A 21198-nucleotide genomic window follows, 5' to 3' on the forward strand; every position below is an offset into this window, starting at 1 on the left:
CTCTCTCTCTCACATTTCTTGATTGGCTATCTTTGCCATCTTTCCGTGCTCTCTTTAGGCCCACCCCATCTGAATGTAGCCCAAATGGAGGTATCTCTTTCTCTCTCTCATCGGATCGGCTTTGCATGGTGGTCTTTGTCATTGGTGATATCGTTCAAGTTGCATTTGCATTTTTTTATAGGTAGGCTTCCTTCTTTTTGAGTCTCTTTTTTCTCTTACTAATCTGTATTTTTTTCCTTTTTTTGCTTTTGAGGAAGAAATGATGGGATTTCTTTTGAGAATTTAGGGTTTTGAGCAATGATCAGGGTGCATGGTTTTAATATTTTTTTTTTGTCTCCCATCAACGTTTCTTCATATTTTTGAGTTTGAATCAAAAGTTGGGGTCTTGCTTTCTAGTGTGATTTTGGTGTTTTTTCAGATTGAAATTTGGGTTTGTTTTGCATTTTCATTGTCTTTGTGAGTTTTATATTAGCCATTGAGCATGAGTGTCGAAATTCCTGCAATCAAACAAATAGATATGTTCCTGTTCTTTCTGCATTTAGGTTCTTTTTTTTGGTGTTGTCTACTTGGGGATCAGATTTAGATATGTACTCATCAATGTGAATAGATATGTTCTGATTATGTACAAATCAACCAATTTAATCTTATCGTATAATCGGTTGATCTTCGTCTGTTTGGTTCTGAATTATGTTTTTGTGGTCTATTTATTGCTTTGATTTTTATCTGTAATCTAATCTTCTTTTTGGGGTTTTTACCTTTTTTATGTTCTAAAATTCTTGTAGTTGTTAACGTGCTTTATTTGTAGGTTTATTTATTTGATCGCTATGTAGAACCCAATCTCATTTTAGGGGTTTGGCATTGATGTCTTCAAATTTGTTACAACATCATTTTGTGTAGGGATTAAATTACATATACATCGAGTTTGAAGGAAAATTTTCTTTTTCTTTTTTTGTTGAGTAGAAGTGAAATTTTCTTTTTCTTTGCATTTTCTTAGGATATTTGGTGCTTGAGTTTGAGTGTGTTTCTGTGATCATATTCATCTTACTTTGTTCCAATGGTTGTTAAGACTTATACTTACCGAAAGTGAATTAGAGATGAAAGTGAGAACATAATCTATATTTTGTGAAAAGAAAAGAGAAATGAATTAAAGTCATGATCCCGAAATGTTTATTTTTAAATCACAAAATCTTGTTCTTTCTCAACCATTGATTTTTGAATTGCCAAAAAATCATGCAAACAAGTTGGATTTTGGTCATTCATGTGTTGATCTTTACTAGATGAATGATGTAGATCACATCTATGTAGTCCAATTTGATCAAAACAACTTGCATCAATGAATGTTTGATTTTGTTAGAATATTAATGTTTTTTAGGATTTAGGTTATTGATTTAGTTTATTGATTTTTTCAATAAACTAAATGCTTAAGTTGTTTATTGTTTTTTTATCATTGATTAAAGATTTTTTTGTTGAATATAGTGGGGTCGCCGCCTATGAATATGAATAAATTGTTGATACACATTCATGATAGAAGTTTAGAACCTTATATATCTGAAATTGATCAATTCCATAAAGCATCACATACTTATGTTGATTCCGCTAGTAGGATGTGATGCCCATGTCGGGACTGCAAAAATAAAAAATATAAAGTTCTACTATTGGTCAAACTACACTTGATTGAACATGGTTCTACCACAGAATATATTCAATCTCATGCGAGTATGGCCTAAATTCACATAGATGCAGTGCATGTCCACCATGATGAGAGCAATGATATGACAGAGGTTCATGATTGGGTCAAAGAAATGTTGGACGACATTATTATGAGGATAACATTAGATTCAGCTCCAGATCACGAACACATGCCTCTTCAAGATTTACTGGGTGATTCTCAGAGCGATTTATATTGAGGTTGTACAAAGTTAACAAAGGTAGCTTTCATTTTCAAGCTATCACATATAAAAAAAATGAATAATTAGATTAACAAATCATTCAACATGCTTATTGATTTGTTGAAGGAGTCATTGCTCGAGTGAAAAAGATTGTCAAACTTTTGCGATCAGGCAAATAAATTTATGAATATCTCCAACTTTGATAGCGTAAAGATAGATGCATGTGTGAATGACAATGTGCTTTTCTAGAAGGAGCATGAGAAGAACATAGCATGCTCAAAATGCAATGCTTCAAGATAAAAATCATATAAAGGCAAAGGAATAAAAGTCCCTTAAAAATGTTATAATATTTTTTTATAAAGTTGAGGTTGCAGCACTTGTTCATGACAACATTAAATATGAGGTAACATAAGACTCGGCGTGCAAGCAATGAAAACATACTAATTTATCTATCAGATTCTGCAGTGTAGAAGGTGTTGGATAGATAACATATATCATTTACATCAAAACCTCACAATGTTTGTCCCAGCTTAATGACAATTTCAATCCATTCAAAAATATAAGTCAGTCATACAACATGTGTTCCGTAATATATAATGTTGTATAATCAGCCTCCATGGATGTATATGAAAGATCCCTTCATACAACTTTCCCCACTCATTTCTGAACTAAAGGCACTTGAAAATGAAATTGATATTTACATTTAGTCGTTAATCAATGATTTGCAAGAGTTATGAGATGAAAGCATTAGCACGTATGATGCATCAACTAGAGAGATATTCATATGTGAGCGGCGGTAATGTGGACTATCAATGATCTTTCAGCATATGCCAACTTATCTGGGTGATCTATGAAGAGAAAACTTGCATGTCCACTTTGCAACATTGATACAGTTTTAGATAGCTTGAAGTTCAGCAAGAAGACGTGTTACATGACACACCGTAGATTTTTACTAGAAGATCACCCATGATGTCCTCAAAATAAAAAGTTTGATGGTAAAGTAAAGCTTAGAGGGCCACCAAATGAATTAATTGGAGTTAAGCTAGAGGTACAGTTAAGTAACATTAATGTTGATTTCAGAAAAGTATGGGTTGGTATAAAAAAAGAACGTGATGGCAACTAACAATATTTCAATTAGACAAAAAAAATATAATTTTTTTACTACCATATTGGTCATCATTGAAGCTAAAATACATTTTAAATGTAATGCATATTGAGAAGAACATATGTGACAATATCTTATATATACTGCTCGATGTGAAGAAAAAAATAAATGACAACAAAAATGCATGAAAAGATTTAAGACTTAGAAATATACATCATTACTTGCACTTAGACAAAAGCAGTATAATACCGAAAAAACCACATGTACAATACACATTTTCAAGTAAGCAAAAGAAGAAGTTTTTTGATTGGTTGAAGGATATGAAGTTTCTTGACGACTATAATTTAACATTGGGTGATATATAAACATAAACGATGCTAAATTTTCAGGAATAAAGAGTCATGATAGCCACATCTTATTCCAAGCCTACTTTCTATTGTAGTTCGTGGATATCTAAAGAAGATAATCAACATGCCTTTAATCTGTCTGAGCGATATGTTCAGATGGTTGTGTGCAAAAACGTTGAGAAGAGATGCTATAACAAAGATTAAGGAAAATATTTCAGCAATCCTATGCACTTTGGAGAAAATATTTTCACCAACATGGTACACCTAGCTATTAATCTACCATATGAGGCAGAAATTGCTGAACCAATACAATATCGTTGGATGTCGAGAGATTCTTTGATAGATTAAAGCAAACTATGAGGAACAAAGCACGTCCCAAAGCTTCCATTGCTAAGGCATATATTTTAACAGAATGTATGACCTTTTGCCCAATGTATCTTAGTGATATTGATACTAGATTTAACTGTCGGGATCAACATGATAATAGGCTCAGCACGGCAAGGACACCCAATTTGTTTGTATTCTCACATGACATTTGCATGAAAACTGAAGGTAATTTACCCGTTATACTTTTAGATTTAGAATGTGCGGGAACTTATTCGTATGGATTGAACAACTACGTTGAATATGAGTTGTATTTAAGGGAACACATACAGATAATCCACAACTTGTACAACAATGCTAAGGAAGCTACAATATGACATGTCCAGGAATTCACAAGTTGGTTTCTACAGAATCACGAGGATGCTTCTTTAGAATTACAAAGTCTCGTAAGAGGACCTGAGTGGGTATCACAATCCTATCAAACTTGCGATGTGAATGAAATTAGGTTTCATACACAGTGTCGAGGTCAAGACCATAGTTCTCAGAACAATGGAGTAATGGTTATATGTGAAGGCGATGTAGAGGAGCCTGATATAGACTATTATGGTGTTCTAAATGATATTATTTAATTTAAATATATAGGATGACATTGGGTTTATACATTTAGATGTGATTGGTTTGATAATAGGCACATACACAAGACCGGATATTTTACATTTGTCAACATATCACACCGAGCATACCAGGAGGATGATCCCTTTATTTTAGCCTCTCAAGCTATGCAAGTATTTCATATTAGAGATCTCACAAATAGCAAAATGCATATAGCGCATAAGATAATACTAATAAATATATACAAGATTCTATCATCTTCAGTCGAACAGAACGAAGAATAGGACAACGATGCGTATCAGAAAGTCGATTGCAAAAATGTTGATTCATTACCCCCACACCATCGACGAAGATCTTATATCATTACACTAAGATGATTTAGATGATGATTAATAAATATTTCGATGCATAATTTTGTGGAAGATAAAGGTTGACTCTATGACACGACACAATAGAACAACATCCTTCTGAGGGAGTCGACTCTGAAGTGCAAAAAAATTTGGTGAATAAAGCAAAACAAATAGTTCGACATGCCAGTGGATCGTCTTCCTACCTTCAGAGGTATCAAATAAAGGTAAGTTTCTTATTTTCTAATTATATTTATTTTTATATACTATAGTGTTAAATATATTCGATTTAATAAATTCTTAATTTGTTATTTGTAAACTGAAATAGATAGGCAGAAACTAACGGCAAGTGTGTTCTACAAATGAGGGTACATATCTTATTTCTTAGGTTTTGATTTCTAAACTCTTTGCTACAATTAAATTTTGATTTATATAAATTGTAGAACTGTATATATTTGTTGTAGGCTTAGAGAGGATGTAGGGAGTGTAAAGGGTTTGTATTTGAAGTGTGTTTGTTGCATGTTTGGAGAGGATATAATGAGTTTGAAGTTGAATGTTTGAGGATGCATGTTTGAAGCGTATATTTGAAGTATATTTGAAGTTTTTGTTGAATATATGTTTCGATTGCTAATTTTAGTATATTTGAAGTGTATTGAAAGTGTATGTATTTCAAGTGTAAATGTGAATGTAAAAAGAAAATTTTAAAACTAATTTTTAGTTTTAAAGGTTTATAACCTATAACGACGATATTCATTTATAGCAAAGTAGAAAACACATTTTTAAGTAACTCATACTTTCTAGTGTATATGTTTTGATTTCTAAACTCTTTGTTACAATTGCTATAATTAAATTTTGATTTATGTGAATTGTAGAAGTGTATATGTTTGTTGTAAACTTGGAGAAGATGTAGTGAGTGTAAGGAGTTTGTATTTAAAGTGTGTTTGTTGTAGGCTTGGAGATGATGTAGGGAGTGTAAGGGGTTTGTATTTGAAGTATGTTTATTGCAGGCTTGGAGAGGATGTGGTGGGTTTGAAGTTGAATGTTTAATGAAGTATGTTTGAGGTATATTTTAAGTTTTTGTTGAATGTATGTTTCAACTGCTAATTTTAGTATATTTGAAGTTTTCGTTGAAGTATATATAAACATGTAGATGTGATCTCTATGCTTTATTTATTAGAAATCATGTTTTAGTTTAAACATTTTTCATGTTTAGATATGTTTAAAGCAATAAGTTTAGAGTTTGAGCTTCAATGATTAGGTTTAGAATACAAATTTTATTATTTTCAATTAAAAATATAATTTATTTCTAAATGAGCCAACTTGAGCCAAACTCGTATAACTCGAGCTTGAGCCTGGCTTGCTCGCTACAATAAAACCAGCCAAGCTTGAACAACCTGCGTTTGTTTGGTTCGGCTCATTTACCAGTCCTAATGTGAACTACAATTAACCTATTAGAGACTCCTTAAGAGATCCAAATCATACCCACTTCTAACTCATCCATTTGACCAAACCTCCATGACTAATAGAAATTTATATGTTAAAAATACAACTGTGTTGACATATCCGTTTTTACAAATTTGAGATTAAAATTCCTTTACCAGGTCCGACCAGGCTTACTGGTTACAAAAGGTCCAAAACCTTAGAAAACGGATCCCAGTTAGACTAGCATCCAATCCAAACCCGAACCATGGTTCCCTGCTTGCTGGGCATTCAATCATACCTTGGTCGCGTAACGTAATCCTTCCTCTAGATTGGAAAAATCAAGGCTCTGCGGTTTAGCGTCAAAAATATTTCTCTCGGCACGCTTTATCCTGCCTCTGAAACACCACAGCCATCTTGCCGGTTCTCTCTCTCTCTCTCTCTCTCCATTTTATTGCCTCAATTTTTTTCATGTAGCTATTTAGTTACTGTTAGTGGAATACCAACAATCCGGTAGGCCATTGTTTCACTAGTTGGGCTCTGAAGAACGCTCCCCATGGACCTAAAACTATGTTTTCCTGCCTCCAAACCTTCCCTGCCCATGCCCTCAGTGATTCTTCACTACCCATCTCCTCAATTTCTGAAAACCCATCATCTCTCTAAGAAAACCCATATCCCTATTTCATCAAATTGCTCAGCTAACTCATTTCTAGGTCAGAGTCTGGCTCTTCATTACAAACCTTTCCAGAACACCCATCACCCTGTTCCTCGTATAGTTGCTGTTGTGAAGAGAAGAAAGGAGATGGCCTTTGATAATGTGATTCAGAGGGATAAGAAGCTCAAATTGGTGATGAAAATCAGGAACATTCTTGTTAGCCAGCCGGATAGGATCATGGCTTTGAGGCACCTTGGCAAGTATAGGAAAGAATTGGGATTAACTAAGAAGAGGAGGTTTATTGCCCTTCTCAGGCGTTTTCCGTCGGTTTTCGAAATGGTTGAAGAAGGGGTTTACTCGTTGAAGTTTAGGTTGACACCGGAAGCCGATAGGATTTACATGGAGGAATTGAAGGTTAGGAATGAGATGGAGGGGTTGGCTGTAGTGAAACTGCAAAAACTGTTGATGATGTCGATCGATAAGAGGATCCTTCTCGAGAAAATAGCGCATTTGCGAACTGATCTCGGATTTCCTGCAGACTTTAGGATGACTACTTGTCGGCGGTATCCTCAGTATTTTACGGTTGTTTCCACAGATTGTGGGCCGGCATTGGAATTGACACACTGGGATCCCGAGCTTGCTGTTTCAGTGGCTGAGATCACAACTGAAGAGAATAAGGCTAGAGAAATTGAGGAGATGAACCTGATTATAGATAGGCCCCCTAAGTTTAATCGAGTGAAACTACCAAAGGGACTGAAACTTTCAAAAGGTGAGATGAGAAGACTAGTTAAGTTCAATGAGATACCTTACATATCACCATATGCTGATTTTTCGGATTTGAAGCCCGGTTCGCCGGAGAAAGAGAAACATGCTTGTGGAGTTGTTCATGAGATTCTCAGTATGTGCCTGGAGAAAACAACACTTGTTGATCACTTTACACATTTTAGAGAGGAGTTCAGGTTCTCTCAGCAGTTGAGGGGTATGCTTATCAGGCATCCAGACATGTTTTATGTGTCACTGAAAGGTGACAGGGATTCAGTTTTCTTAAGAGAAGCCTATCATGGCTCACAATTGATTGAGAAGGATCGGTTGTTGATCATCAAGGAAAGGCTCCGGGCACTTGTTGCAGTACCTAGGTTTCCAAGAAGAACGGTCCAGCCTGAAACAGATGTTGGCAGTGAGAAACTTGAGGCCTCTGAAGAAGTGGATGAAAGCGAAGGTGATGATGACTGGTCTGAAATTGAAAATATCATGGGCGACGAATTGGGGGATGACTTTGATGGCATTGACGATGACGATGATGAGAATGACACAAATGCAGAAGAAGATGGTGACGATGGTTGGAGTGATGAAGAACATGACTTGCCACCTGATTTTGATGACAGCATCAGTACAAGTTTTGAACAAGTGAAAACATTAAACCGTGCCAAGGCTTCATCTAAGCCAGAAGAGAAAGTTCTTGTCCCTGTTTTCCCTGATGGCAGACCACGGGACCGTTGGTGAGAATCGGTTAATAGATTATCTTTCTGCTGCGGATGAGCTCGTGGTTCAATTCATACTTTCAGACAATTTTCAAACAAGAGGATTGGCTTCTCTCAGCAAACTCTTTTGGCTCATCCAGACATCTTCCATTTAGATTAGTGATAATTCTGATGTGATGCTGAGTATATTTGACTTTTAAATTCTACCTGTCATGGTGATTGTAGTGCCTGTAATTTTCTTGACTGTAGCAGTGCTCGGTTCATGCATGGTTTCCCCCACCAGTTCCTCATCTTGTAGCATTACCAGTTAGTGTGGCTCATTGCAATCCTCCAGTGAAGACATGATACACTTTTTCTTATTCATTTCTCTCTGGATTGTATTTTTCTCAAATGATTAGTTGAAGCAGATGAAAGGAGTCTGGAATTTATTCTGCAGGGTCTCTCTCTCTGCTTTCTCTCTCTGTGCTTTTGTGAAGATGGCTAATTAGCTGACTCTTAAAATTGACTCTCCTGAATTCTTAGCAAGGAGATTTTGTTTTTTTACCATGCACTGCCTTCTGATTTCAAGCTTCACGACAGGAGCAACCAATACTTGAAGTTGATTCCACAATTACACATTTCAAGCACACTGTTCTCATCAAGAATCTGAAAAGGTACACAGTATATGAATTAATATAGTAGAGCTAATGAATTATTAATTGCAAGAGGTCATGCAGTATATGTTCATTTGTCTACCAGTAACCATCTTTCTTTTTCTTATGCTATTGTTCACATAAAAGGTAATCAAAGGTCTTTCATTAAAGGAGCATGTTGACTTTTCTGGGCTAGGAATTTAGAAGAGTTCTCTGGGATTTGCTTTAAGGGGAATTAAGAGTTGAAAGACATTGCTTGAAATGAGATAGTATTGCCATTGCTTATGAAGTAAATGTCACTTATGTCACACATGACCCCAAACGTAAAAGATTGCCAATTATGTGGAATGTATTAAGATTATTTCTAGTATTCTCAATTTACTCACTCTAAAGTTGTTTGCTTTTCTTATTCTATGTTGATTATATCGTTATCACTTAGGATGATTTATGCCATCAACATGGTAAAACAACACTAAGTGACTGAATTAAAGATTTTGCTTTTCTTTGATGCAGGGTTCTTACTCCTTCATGGCAGTTCCTTTATTTTAGGCTACACTCTGAGTTTTGCTTAATCCATGCCAAAATGATAGTTTTCTGTTCAATGGAGCTTTTTCTACTTTTATCTTCCTTGTTGGGGCCTTACCCTACTTTCACTGCAACTACGCTGGCTCATTATTAGGCTGAATTTCTTTTGTTGGTTCAGCAATACTGTTAAGGAATATCCACTCACAAGCACAGTTGCATCCACTTATAAGCATACTTCTGTGGGCCCAAACTAGTGCAGAGTTTTTGTGGATCACTGTTGCAACCATATATGAATCCTATTTAAGTATCTTGTGCACTGCAGAAAATTCAGAATTTCATACGTGTGCTATATTTCTTTTGTTTTTCAGATTTAGGACCTCTTCACAAAGTCTGATCTAGTACCTGGATTTTGTGAACTTTCCCCCAAAATTCTTCTTGCTTTGTTTTCAGGCGTCTCTAGTTTTGAATGACTGCAATATTTTATGTACATTTTGTTAAATGTTAATGGAGGGTGTATTTGTCTGCTACAAAGTCATGGAATTTTTCTACAGGTGCATAGAGCTGACTGGTGTGGTGATTATCTTTCTTGTATGAATTTATTGTGATGTACTGTCTAATCTTTTATTTCAGTCTCTGAGAAACTGCATCATTCTCTCATATACTTGCTTGAGGGGAAGCTGATCTTTTGGGAAGGGCTGATATGCTTGTTTGCTGTCGGTTTTAATGTTTTATGACATGTCAGAGTATTGAGCATCAATTACAACCTAATAACCTGGGGCTTGAATCTCCTCAGCCTGTCAATCTGTCCAGGCACCTGGTGAATTGCAGAACTACCTTGAACGATGGCTGCTTAAATTCTGGCCTATGTGAGTTGGATCTCCTTTCACATATACTGAACTTTAGTTCACCTCGCATGATCAAATCACAGTATTTTGCTCATTCAAAAGTTTGGAATATTAATGCATGAGAGCAAAAGTTTGGAATATTAATGCATGAGAGCAAAAGTTTGGATGGGATCTTTGGAGTGTCCTCTTATTTGGTGACATTTAGCATGAGTTCTAACCTATGGGTCTTTGGAGTTGATGATGCTTTCCTGACCAAACCTGCAAACCTTGACATAGATAAGTTATATATTCTTATTCTAACGATTCGGTACAACTTTGGAAGTGTCGTTTGGCCAATCGGCTGCCTCTTCATCAATTTTAAGGAGTAATTATTGTAATACTAGATGATGCTGTGAATGCATTAGATGAAAGTAAATTTTCAAAGCGCACCTTTACAAAATTAATATTTATTTTTCTGGTTGTCAACCTTGTAGAGGTATATAATAAGATGCTAAGGTAGACCAACATTATTTTGCTAGTGTCATCTTCTTAAAGGATATTCAATCCGGGCCATAAACAAAGCCGGAAGCTCCTCATGAGCTTTGAGTCAAATTTAATTTGAAAATCGGATCTCAATACTTTGATCCCATTGTGGTTTATTTGACTCAAACACTTAAATGCATATAAAAATCATAAGTTGACCCATTCAAGTAAAATACTTATCATAGATCCAAATCAACTAAGAAGAAAGGGATGGAACAGACTGACCTGAATTTGTGAAAGCTAAAGTCCAACAGACCTGTTTGCTGGTCCCACATGTAACTCCAGGTCTGGTCCAACAGGTCCAATCTCATTTGATTTGATTCATTCAGGTTCCATTGGTCCATTTGGGTGTGCTAATATGTTAACCTCGATCACCACCATCTGGATCCTATTTGGTTTGACTGGTTCTAAATTGATCAGTTTGAGTATGATCCAACTTGGTCCCTCATATGACTCAACTGGATCCAAATAGTTTGATCAGATGTGAATAATTGGTCCAATCCGAATGATCTGATCTAAAATTGAGCCTTTAGGTCCACATTGTCTCAATCCAAACTGGTGCATGCACTGATCAGATCTGTCATGATTTTTACAGATCTAATCCAACCTGTTCCAAATAATCTTGCTTCATATTGACTCAATCACAATATGAAGCAGAAAATATTACATTCATCACTTTGATCTGAGACATTTGCAAGTGCTCTTGAAGCCTTCAATCAAAATCACAAATTTAGGGTTCCTAAATTCCTAAATCAAACCAGCAGATTAGGAGCTTTGAATGTCCAATACAAAGAGCACGGGTAGGGCTTCTAAAGCCCTCACCTGCCCCACAAAAGGGGTTTTAAAAAAACCTCAAGCATGAGCACAGGGAAGACAACACACACAAGGATCATGCTTATTTGTGTACAATCAATGTTTTCAAGGTATCAATCTTGTGCATCTACATAATCTTTTGGATGTCAATATGTGCACTTGTGTCTTCATGCAAAAAGTTTTCATATTCGTGTGTGTGCACGATTTGTTCATGCTTGCACACAATCATGTTATTCATGCATCATATTATGCACATACATGTATGCAGTGTTTTGTGCATTTGTGCAGGCATGAAAGTTATTTCGTCTTTCTCATTTAAAATGAACCAAGTACAGGGCAGTGTGTGTGCGTGCAATTTCTTGCACAACTTTAGATGTAACATACTTAAAAATGATTTCATGCTTGCATAGATTTCATTGTGATATGCTTTCGTTTTATACCCATGTATAGCAGGCTTGCATACAATTCATGTTATACAGACACTACATGCATGCATAAGAAATTTCATTTTAGGTGTGCCATCCTGTGGTATAAACAGTAGATATTATGTGACTGCATACCAGTCACTGTGCATAAAAGATTTAAGTTTTCATGTGCAGAACTATGATCTGCACACATGATTCAAAGGAGAAAAATGGGTATTTATTTATAGTGCCTCTTCTGTGTTTGCAGATCCAAGTGGGAGGATAGACTTGATACAACAGTGAAGTAAGACCAGTACACATTCAACCTCACTCAGATCGATTGATCGATTGTTGGTGGTTCTGATACCAATGTTGGAATTAATGGGTTCCTAAACTCGATTTGGTTGGAGTCATTGAATCAAAGGGGCATATCCGCTAAAAGGAGGGTTGAACCTCCAACCTTGTGAAGACACGTGCTCTACCAATTGAGCTGCTCCATCTCATCTCTAAGCATGGGATTTTCTTAACCCTCCTTTTGAGCTCATTGCTTGCTGTGTCCTTGTCATGACCTTGGTCCGTTATATAGGCAACCAAGGAGAGTTGGAATTAACTCCACCATTATCTTGGAGATGATGCCCTAATCCTAGCCATAATCCATGTAGAATAAGTTACATGCAACCACTAAATACTATTGAATCTAATAATTACATTACATGAATGACTCTTAATGGGCCCACCATTTATGTGGCTCATGGGATTCTTCTTGTGAGACCTTGGATCCGATACTTGGATCAGACATAATAGAAGAGGATACCAAGGTAGGTCCCAAGTTCGTGGGTATGGATGATCTCAATGTCATTCTAATTTTCAGCCTTCGCAGTGATAATGCTCCATGTCAAGAAGGAAATTAGGGATTTAATGTTATCTGCCAAGCATGACAAGGTTGGGCAACATTACTGAAAATTAGGGATTTAATTTTCAGTAATGTTGTGATGAAAGTTGGTATCTAAGTTCAGGTGCAATTCACCATGTGACTAACGACCTGAATAATCTAACCTTTAAATATGAATATCAAGTCATAGATTATCTTAAGATAGGCAATGGCTCAAGTTTGTGTATCCTTCATTTTGGTTCATCTCAATTATCTACTTCAAATTTTTTTTTTACATAAGGTGCCACACGTACCTAAGATTACTAGAAATTTGTTTATTTTTTCAAGATAATAATGTATGTTTTGAATTTCATTTGCTTTGTTAATAATTGTCGAAGGTGACGAACCAAAGATGACTTGCGTGAACGAATTCTTGGTAATGCCTTTTGGCTTAACCAATATGCCAACTACTTTCTCAACATTGATGAATAACCTCTTTTATCTATACTTGGATAAGTTTGTGATCGTCTACCTCAACAATATTGTTATCTACAATAGTCAAGAAGGAAGAGCATATTGAACATCTGTGCTTTGACTTTAAGCTTTTACGAGACAATGACTTGTATGTGAAAAGGAGAAGTGCATGTTCGACACATAAGATATTCTGTTCTTGGGGTATTTCGTTGGCATTGGATAAGCATGGACCTTCAAAAGATTCAAGTCATTCAAGACTGGGACCCCCCCCCCCCCCCCCCGCCAAGATTCATAATCTTTGGTCTTTTCTTGGTTTGGCCAACTATTATTGACACTTCATTTTGGGGTACTTGCTCTTGGCCGCTCTGCTTATCGATCTTACTAGAAAGAATTAGAAGTATGTCTGGACAGTAGATTACTAGACCCTTTGACAAGCTTAAGGTGATTGTCATAAGCGAGCCAATTTTTTGATTGTCAGGCCACTCCAAACCATTTGATGTGCACACTGACGCCTTAAATTTTGCCATTGGGGGTGTTCTTATGTAGAAGGGCCACCTCATTGCATTCGAGAGCAGAAAATTGAATGACACAGAGCGGCGCTATTTCGTGCATGAGCGAGAAATGACTGCCATAGTCCACTGCCTCAAGGTATGATGTCACTATTTGTTGGGATCACCTTTTTTTATCTACACGGAAAATGTGTCCACAAACTGTTTTTAGACTAAAAAAAAGTTGAGTCCCAAACCAGCGCGATGGCAAGAGTTCCTTGTCGAGTTTGACATGATGTTACTCTATAATTCAAAGAATACCAACTATGTCATCGATACACTCAGCACCAAGGCCAAGCTAGCGGTCCTGAGTGAAGGAGAGCTCTCTCATGTTCAACTAAATAACGACCTCCTTGATCGAATTTGTGAGGGGATGTGCTATGACCCTATGGTTCTTCAGCTGCATGACTTGACCAAGGCTGATAAAACAACAAAGTACACCTTTGAAGATGGCCTACTCTTGATGAAGGGGTGAGTCTTCGTCCCCAACTGGAACTCACTATGAAAGATGCTCATCAAAGAGTGCCATGATACCAAGTGGGTTGGACACAATGACCAATACTACACTCTTGCTCTCATCGAAAGGGCTTACTATTGGCATCATATGCACAATGACATTGAGAAATATGTGAGGACTTGCCTCATCTGTCAGCAAGGCAAGTCCAACAATAAAAAACCTGGGGATCTTTAGCCTGCTGATCGACAACCATTTGTGACAGAGCATCTCCATGGACTTCATCTTAGCACTTTCGATCGTCAACGAATTTGGCTCAATCTTTGTAGTGGTGGACAGGATCTCAAAATATGCTATCTTTATTTCTGCGCCGCCTACGTGCACCGCAGATGTAAAATTCAAATTTTTTTTTAGAATTATTGAAATAAATAGAGGTGAAATTTTTCAAAATAAATATGATAATATCATATTTTTTGAATGAATTTGGTCTGAATGGATCTTAGATCCAAACAAGATCATATGGATCCAGTAATTGGATTCGAATATAGCGAGTGGATTCAGATCCTAGATAGATTCGAAACCCAATTGGAATTCAATTGGATCTTAATGGATCCAAATATTTTATAACCCCAACTCAAGATCCGAAAGCCAATTAACGGATTCCATAGATGTGTAATATTCAGGAACTCAAAATCCAAAAATTTGAGGTCATTAGCGAAAAACCTAAATAAGAGTTTATTTAAATTAAATTGGACAAAACGTGCAACAAAATGTGAAGTGTTGTAGAGAGGTTCGTTGCCTCTTGGGGGTTTGACGCAAGTTCAAATCCCACCACACCCATGTCCACGACTTAATGAAGAAATGTGGTATGCTTTTTGACAGAGCGCATAAAGCTTACACGTGTATAAATAAAATAAAGACTTTATTTGTAATAAAATAAAATATAGTACAGTGGAGAGGTTCATTGCCTCTATAGGGAAGGACCCGGGTTCAAATCCCCCGTTGCACACAGCTTTTTGTATCTCAATACTATGATTTCTTTAAAAAGATAATTGGTAACTACCACACATTTTCTCTATGTATCTCAAGATAAGAAAAAAAAAAAGAATGGGAAGTTGAAGTTAGCTATTTTCCCTCCCATCCTTCACGAATTTAGGAGTGGATTGTGTGTATAGCTCAACAAAAATAAAATACAATAAAGTTTGAAAAAAAAATCAAATGAGGAAAAGGGGATAGGCGTCCATAGAGGAGAGGGGGAAAACAGTCTTTCATTTTGATAGCTTATCAATAAATAAAAAATGCTAAATCAACCCACACAATCCAATTGATTTGAAAATGCACGAGGGCTTAGCATTGTTCAATCTCACCTCATCATGTATTTTCAAGTAGATCGGAATGTATGAATGATCTTAACATTGTTTATTTTAGTATAGATCATGCTTTTAATCTAACATTTTGGGTGTACAAGGCTTTCTTTTTAATAATTACATTTTGGTGCAATTTTGATCTTTGCATGAAATATATTTAAATATTACAAAAATTAATTCAAAGCATTTTCTAAAGTAAATGATCACCATAATAATCCATATATAACTCAAATATATAAAATAATTAGATATGATATCAATGTTATCAGTATCCATGCCTATCACCAAAAAAATGATACGCTTCACCCCTGAATCAGCTACTTTTAAATAAATGCAAAAATACTAAAAATTAAAATTTTATTATTAATTTAATAGTTTTGACACATGTCACATTATGATTGATATGTAATAGTTTATCATTATTTTTTAACCGATATGATTCAATTGAGTATCGGTATATATCGGTTGATACAGCTGAATCTGTGGCCCAACGATTCAGGGCCGATACTGATCCTGACAACATTGATTGATATCAATTTTGTGGTGCACGTATCAGATTCTGCACTACTACATGGAGACTTATTCACGCAGACAAAGCTGAGTGGTTGTGCATGGTAAAATGTCTCTCTCTCTCTCTATATATATATAGAGAGAGAAATGGGTTCATGCTAAACCCATTTGGTGCTAAACCGCATGCTAAATAATTTTTCAGCTTTTTTGATGCTTTTTATGCGGTTCGGGCCATATAAATGTGTTGGGCATGGTCGATTTACTGAGAATCCAGACATGAATCATGTGTTTTCCATGAAAAAAATGATGTTTGGAGCCTAAAAAATTTACAAAGATTTTGGACTTTATAAAATCAAACGCTTCAAGAGCTGATCCCTATAAAATCAAGTACATCAGCTCTTACACATGGGCGGGTTTTTATAAAGTTCAAAAAATCAACGGTCTAAAATCTTTATAAAATTTTAAGGCTCCAAACATCATTTTTTTGGTCGAAAACACATGATCCATGTGTGGATTCTTAATAAATCGATCATGCCCAACACATTTATAGGGCTGGAACAGCATAAAAAGCACTGGAGAAGCTGAAAAACCCATTTAGCACTCAGTTTAGCACCAAATGGGTTTAGCACAGACCCATTACGATATATATGTGAAAATGGGAATTGTGCTGCCTTTTTTTTTTCGTTAGGTCACCGTTAAGACCCTTCAAAAATCATAGTTTTAGGTGTTTTACCTCAGATCTAAACCATTAAATGTGTTTATCATTGTTTATTTATCATAAAATTTTAGTACAATATCAACCATTGATTTTTTTACCTTTAAAATACACATATAAGTATAAAGATGCTTAATCAAAAACATGTTTTCTATTGAATAAACAAAGATAAAACACATCTAATGGTTCAGATCTAGCATAAAATACTTAAAACTATGGTTTTTGGTGGTACTAATGGTAACCTAACAAAAAACTATGTTTTTTGGTAGTACTAATGGTGACTTAACACACACTACAAGAAAAATGTGAAATAGTGATGGACTTTTGCGACGTAATTTTTCCGTCGCAAAGTTGTGATGGATTAGCGAGAGAAAAACATCCGTCACTAAGTTCGTAAATATTTACGAAATTAGCGATGGACAAACATCTGTCGTCAACTCCATCGCTAAGTAGCGACGAAAATTTTATGTCGCAAAACCTCACACACTTAGTGACAGATATAACGACGAAATAACTCCATCGCTAGCTAGCGACGGAGTTTGCGATGGAAAAATTCCGTCGCAAACGTCCATCGCTAGTTAGCGACGGAGTTTGCGATGGAAAAATTCCGTCGCAAACGTCCGTCGCTAACTGTCGATGTAAATCCCCCTAGGGCACGAAATCAAAATTTTTTTTGACTCTCACCCGTGCCACTCTCTCTCTCTCTCTCACCCGCACTGCTTTCCGTCCTCTCTCCGGCTACTGCCCCCTCCCTCTGTCCAGCTACCGGTGACCGCCCCTTTCACGCCCTCCGGCTACCGCCCCGTCCCTCTCTCCGGCTACCGGTGACCGCCCCCCTCACGCCCTTCGGCTACCGCCGACCGCCCCTTTCACACCCTCCGGCTACCGCCCCATCCCTCTCTCTGGCTACCGGCGACCGCCCCCCAATCTCTCAGGTAACTCACTCCCCCAGTCCTCTTCTTCTTCTTCTTCATCTCCTTCTCGCCCTTCCTCTTGTTTCGGCAGGGGTGTCGCTCCTGTCGCCTGTCGTTTTTAGCAGACCGGCAGAGGCATCGCCCCTGCCGCCTTTCTTTTTAGTCAAGCAGGGCCGAGCCCTCCTGCCTCCTGCCTCTTTCCTCTCTATCAGGCAGGGGCTTCCCCCCTATCGCCTTATTTTTTAGCAGGGGCGATGCTCCTGCCCCTCTCATTTTTATGGTAAGCAAGGGCAGAGCCCCTGTCTATCGCTATTTTTTTTGGCAGGTAGGGGCAATGCCCCTGGTGCCTTTGCAGTTTTTGGCAGGGGCGAAGCCTCTGCCCCCCTTATTTACCAAACAAGCAGGGGTGAGAACCCCTGCCACCTTGGGATGTCTGGCATGGGCCCTGTCCCTACCCATGTTTTTTCCTCATCTGGCAGGGGCGATCCTCCCTGCCACCTCTGGATTTTTCTGGTAGGGGCCTCGCCCCTGCCTCTATTTTCCTTATGCATGCAGAGGTGAGCCCCCCTGCCGCCTTTGGATTTCTGGTAGCCTTCTGCCTCTTTCCTCTTGGTCAGGCAGGGGCTTTGCCTCTGCCGCCTCGTTTTTTGGAAGGCAGAGGTTCGCCCCCTGCCTTTGCCACCCTCTCCTTTATAAGGCAAGGTCCTTGCCCTTCCCTTGATTTCTGACAGGGAGGGCGAGGCCCTGCCTCCTACAGTCTCCACAGGCCTCGACCCTTGCCGCTCGGGTTTTTTGACAGGCAAGGGGCAAAGCCCCCTATCTCTGTGTGTTTTTAACAGGCAGGAGGGTGCCTCAAATTTTGTTTTGTTTGGTTTTAATCTATTTTAGCATTCAACTAAGTTTCTGGTGTGATTTTCAGCAGGTTTTACTGTTTTCAGTAAATATAAGGAGCTCTGAGCACTGTGCTTGTAAAGGATTTCCGGTGAAAAACAATTCAAATCGGGTAAATACCCGAGGTGAGTAAGTGATGCAAGCACATCACATGTTATTTAATTTATTACATGCAACACTTTTTTGTTCACACACTCACTTAGTTGTGGATATCTGATGGAGTTTGGAGATCATGCTGAGCATGACTTTTATGTATGAGAATAGAAGTATTCTTATTTTTAGAGTACGAATTCCATGCTAGGCATGGTAGTAGTTAGCGAGATATTGAAGTGTATTTGTTGCACGTACATGTTTGATATTGTTTTGATATGAATGAGTTGAATGTATTGCATTGTTTGATGTTTCTGTATCCATGCTTGTATGAAGTTATTTTCCATTAGATTATGCCTTCTATGTGAAATTATATCATGAATTTTTTGTTCAAATGAATATATTTGTGTCATCATAACATTATTAAGATTTTCTTTTAACTAGTGGTGAAAATATCTATAATATTTTAGGACAAAATGGCTGCAAACCGTGAATGGATGTATTGTAGGATAGTTGATAATGAGGTGTCACATGAATATATGGATGGTGTTGACAGTTTTATTGAATTCGCAACGGCAAGTGTCAGTACAATGGATCCTACCGGTCGGATCAGATGCCCCTGCACAATGTGTAAGAACAGTCGATTTGTTGAACCTCATGACGTTAGACATCACCGATACAGGAAGGGTTTTATTAGTGGTTATCAAAATTGGATGCTTCATGGTGAAGAATTTTGGAATAATTATGATGCAAGGGTGGATGTGGTGCACAATAATTCATATGTGGACCTCATATTTGATGTTGCAGGACCGAAAATGGGCTCTGCTTTGAGATATAGTGATGCACCAGCTGGGGTAGATGAAGAAGCAACAAACGATGCAGCTAGTACATTCTATGACTTACTTAGAGATGCTGATAAACCACTGTGGAATGGTTGCGAGAGTCACACTATCCTGTCTGCAGTTCTTCAACTACTAAAATGTTAGGTTAGGTTTATGTACAGATGAATTTAATCCATTTAGGGGTAGATCAACCCCATACTCGTGTTGGCCAGTATTTGTCACCCCATACAACCTTCCTCCAAGCTTGTATATGAAGCGTCAAAATCTTTTCTTGTCTCTATTGATCCTTGGTCCGACGTCTCTCGGCCAAAATCTTGATGTATATTTGAGACCATTGATTGATGAACTGAAAATACTGTAGGATGATGGTGTTCTGACGTACGATGCCCACAAAAAATAAAACTTCAATATGAAGGCTGCTGTTCTATGGACAATCAGTGACTTTCTTGCATATGATATGTTATCTGGTTAGAGCACATATGGGAGGTTAGCATGTCCGTACTGCATGGCAAATACAAAATCGTTTAGATTGACGCTTGGAAGGAAGCCGTGCTGGTTTGATTGTCACCGTCAATTTCTACCCAACGATCATCCGCTCCGACGACAAAAGAATGTGTTTCGAGCAGGCACAACTGAAATGGAAGGTCCACCAACAAGGTTGTCTGGCATAAAGATTTTAAGAAGAGTATTTGTCACCCCATACATTAAGTAAGTACAGTTAATACGTAACATTAAGTTCTATACGTGTGTACATGGTTCGGTAAAATACGTTTATGTTAAGTGTAGATGATTTGATCTGAAATTGCGAAGAAAACTTTCACAACTCACTGATGCAGAGTACAGAAAGAATGTGAAAATAAATTCGTGCCATGGTTGAAAGAGTTGGTAAGGACGATTGTATACATTTTTCCCTTTATACAACAATAAGATACTTGTCATGATCATAGTCCTTGTTTGTACTTGTAGGTCCACCATGGTGATATTAAAGATAAAAAAATATGTGATTTACAGAATGGTCCGTCTAAAGTTGTGCAGTGTTACAACGGGTACATCGTAAATGGTTATCGTTTTCATACAAAATACTACGGTGTCAACAAGTCAACGATGAATAGTGGCGTGTGCGTAAAGGGTAGCAGCTATGGTGAAAATGAATATGACTACTACGATGTTATTGAAGAAATAATGGAGTTGACTTACTTAGGAACAAATAACATGTTAACTTTATTCAAGTGCCAATGGTTTGATCCCACAACAACTAGAGTCGACAAAGTCTCAGGCATTGTGGAGGTAAATGGTAAGTCAAGTTTGGAACATATGAACCATTCATATTAGCCTCACAAGCTCAACAAGTGTAATATACATCATATCCGACTACAAGAAAGTCAGATAGAAATGAATGGTGGGCAGTTTGTAAGGCGAAGTCTAAACTATACCCCGAGTATGATCAATTATAGGAAGACAAGATTGATGAAGAGGATGAATACTACCAATCAGATGATATGTATGACTTCTCTTATGATCACAATGTCGCACATGGTATGCATGTCATATCTCCATTGGCTGATGGCACATGCATGAAAAAATGTGATCCAAATGATATAC

At 37.3% G+C, this 21198-nt stretch overlaps 1 pseudogene across 1 annotated transcript; it reads left to right on the top strand.

Annotated features, from left to right (window-relative positions):
• The first annotated feature begins 6373 nt into the window (after nt 1–6373).
• LOC149829606 (protein WHAT'S THIS FACTOR 1 homolog, chloroplastic pseudogene) lies at nt 6374–8609 on the top strand (annotated as a pseudogene). The gene has a single exon (XR_016433731.1). The product of XR_016433731.1 is annotated as a protein WHAT'S THIS FACTOR 1 homolog, chloroplastic pseudogene (transcript).
• The last annotated feature ends 12589 nt before the right edge of the window (nt 8610–21198 follow it).

Source organism: Nuphar pumila, chromosome 8 (genome assembly GCF_984573655.1).
Source record: "Nuphar pumila chromosome 8, dmNupPumi1.hap1.1, whole genome shotgun sequence".
Classification (NCBI taxonomy): Eukaryota; Viridiplantae; Streptophyta; class Magnoliopsida; order Nymphaeales; family Nymphaeaceae; genus Nuphar; species Nuphar pumila.